Here is a 3,459-nt window from a genome sequence, read left to right as displayed (position 1 = left end):
TAGAAAAGTAGAGGAGAAGCTGTCTATTCCATTCCTGGGAGAAGCAGGAACTCTTGTGGCCAGGCATGGGTGGGTGGGTTGAAAGGGCATGGTTTTGACACAGGAATAGGCCACCAAAAGCAAAATACTGAGCTTCAAAGTAAGCTTTGAAAAGAAGTCCCCAAAGCTCCAGATGATGTCTTTCTTTCACACAAAACTGGGATAGTTACTTTGATAAGACCCCCATAAATGCCGGTGACATTGTGAATGCCCCTGAGAGACCACAGGAAAATAATCCCACAATCAATTACTATCTGGGCATTCTTCACTCATCTTGGAATTTGGCGGGCCCTTGGGTGCTGCGTTCCAGCCCAGGATCTCCACTGTTCAGATTAAAGAGCAGTTATAACTCTCTGTTTATTTTAGGAAAGATTAATGGCTCCCCCTCCTCGTTTCTCAGGGACAGACTTTAGTCTGTCTAGAGTGAGTCATTAAATGTATCAGCTCAACTGCTCTGGCTGCAAGATTGTAGATATAAAATCATCTGATTTTGACACAAAGCAGCTGCTGCCTTTCTCTCATTTTGAGTCCACAATTACATGTGGATAGAGACAGATTAGGCAAGTGAGTGTTAAGGGTTCCATGACAGTCAGACACACAAGCCCTCCCACCCCAAACTGTAGTCTTTCCAAGAGTTTCCAACTTGTCACCTTCTCCAAAATGTCTCTCAATTAATCCATGTCAAGTCAAAGAACTCAATTCAACCAACTCTCACAAGCTACTACCATGAATAATGTAGAACAAACAAGCGAACAAGATGGATTACTTATCCTCAAGAAGTTTATAATATACCAGAGACAAGTTAAAACCCACCAAGAACTCAGGGTAATTGTGATAAGTGCTATAGCAGAGAAGTCTGAAGGTAGAGAGTATAGAAAGGTGGACTCAGTCCTCCCACAAGACCTTCTGGAGGAGGCAGGGTGAGAGCTGACCTTGAAGGACCTTGAACATGTTTGCGTGTGTACATGAGAACGCACACACATGACTTTACAGGGGTCCGCTAGAGGGAAAGTGAATCATTCTAGGAAAGGAAACTTTGATAAGTAAACACACAGAGGCAGAGAATTAATTGCATTGCATGGGAATGTGTGGGACTATCAGAACCCTGATGTCGATGTTTTAGATTTACCTGGGCAACTTGTGAAAAATTCAGCAGCCCAGATCTTGCCCCTGGATTTACAAACTAGGCTGTTGAGACTTGAAGATGTTAATGATTAGCCAGGGTCATATTTCTCATGAATTAGCAGTAGAAACAGTTGGGGGACTTATTTTCAGAAAACAGAGAAGCACAACTTTTTGTTTGTTTATTTTTTCCCCTGGAAGGGAGCTGGGGTGTAAGATTTGTAAAAGGAGTTACAAGAGAAGACTAAGTAAAGGAGGTTGAACCCAAATTGTGGATAGACTGGATGAAAGACTAAGGAAATTAGATTTTTTTTTTCCTGTTGTCATAAACAGTCATTGAAACTTTCAAAAAAGAAATGACATTGTCAAAGTAATCAGAGATGTGATTTAAAAGTCAAAATATATGGTTCAGCCTGTTGACTGGAAGTAGAAGTACAACCGGCTTACAGGTTCCATATCTCTTCAGTCAGCTGGACCCTCCCACCCTCATCTGAATCGTGTTTCGCTTTAAGCCCACAGAGGCAGGGATTTTTCTTCCCCTTCCATAGATGATAAAATATCTTTGAGAACTCTCACTTCACCAAGCATCTTCAAAACTGCTCCTTAAACCTCAGGGATATAGAGTTGGTACAAATGCTCATCTGGCTTCTGATCTGGGGCCTTTGCAGGCTAATCCCTACAGCTCTACCTCAGGGGTCCACCTTTATGGCAGGGGTCACAACCCCATTTCCATCTGAGGATAAAGGCAGATTGTAATGGGTGACCAAGAGCTTTACCATGGCCAGAAGAGCACCTCAAGAGCCTGGTGTGTAGGTAATGGGCTCTCGGCAGCTTCCCGGGAAGAGGGAGAACCAGAGAATGTGGAGGATTGTGTTGCTGCAGGAGGGCTCCAGGCCTGGGAGCCTGGGCCCTATTTAGGGCTACCTTGCTTATTGCAAGCTGAGGGGGAAGGGTGAGAAAGACACTTGAAGTCTACTTTTAGCTCAGCAGTTATTTATAGGTGATGTTGGCCTTGGGAAGACAACTACTGTGGCCTGAATAGCTGTCCAATGCCAACACAGGTCACTTGTACCCAGATTGCCTGGGCCTCATACTGCTAGCCTATGCTACTACGAAAATGCCCCGGCTTTTGTCTCTGAATTTGTCCTCCTTCCTTTGTCTTCTGGAGTGTAAAATATAGTTTCAACTGAGAGATTAAACACAGACACCTTAAATGGAAGCACTCCTTATAGGATAAAGCTCAAGATTGTAATTAAAACGTTGGCAGTATCATTAGATGTCAGAGAAACTATCAACTTGGAACAAAGATGGGGCTAAAATAATCCAGAATGTGGAAAGCCTTTTGAAAGAATTAACTACGCAGTATATAAACTCATCTGTATTTTGTGTGAAAGGCAGAAGGTCAGAGGTGGCATGCCTTCCCTTTATGCCATGCTCAAATGCGGGGCTTCTCTGTGGTAGTTTGGCAGTTGCGTGTTATGTGGAATTTTTCCCCTTTGCTGGACACTCAGCATCCCTAGGATTTCTGCCTCAATGCCAGCAGCACTCCTCAGTCGTCGTGAAACTAAAAATGTTCTAAGAAACACTGCTGTATGTATGTTCCCAATTACCCGTGCCTAAGTTATTTGCTTTAATCAGCTAAGAATTTTTAATGTTTGTAACATCTTCATTTTTCAGATGACGAATGGAGACTCAAAATGGATTTATCACTTTTTTTCTAACGTGACTCCCAGGGATGCTACTGGGTGTCAGACCCCAATAGGTCACTCTAACTCAGCTCCATTTCTAAAAGAACGTGTGGTCTTTCAATGGAGGCAGAGATTTGCGCTTCATTTCAATCACCTGAAATCATTTGCTCCTGAAGCTTTGTTTTTGTTATGCTTCTAGCTATCGTCTAAGTCTAAGGAGAACAGATGTTAAACAGAGATCTCTATTTTGTTGAGGTATTTGAAGGAAGCTTTGAGATAGGAGATAGAGGAATTGGGCTAATTGATTTGACACAGAAAGAAGACACTGAAGCTCCCAGAGATCATATGGAAGGCATGGGAAGAGGAGAGAGAGTCAAGAGAGTCTGCAGAAGCCTAGACTTCAGTGACATGATACACCCACACATGGTCCACAATGCATTCCAAACTTTCAGTACAATGTATTACGCATCAGATACTTAGCGTGAGAATTGTTGTGTATAAAATATCAAAAGGCTGAGGATTATACCCGGATTGAGAAAAGTCAATGCAGACAGTACATGCGAACCTGGGAGCCAGAGGCAGTATGCACCTCAAAGCCCTGGAAAACTAA

The sequence above is a fragment of the Spermophilus citellus genome (assembly GCF_964194105.1).
Source record: "Spermophilus citellus genome assembly, chromosome: 1".
NCBI lineage: Eukaryota > Metazoa > Chordata > Mammalia > Rodentia > Sciuridae > Spermophilus > Spermophilus citellus.
Note: the sequence above shows the minus strand (reverse complement) of the source record.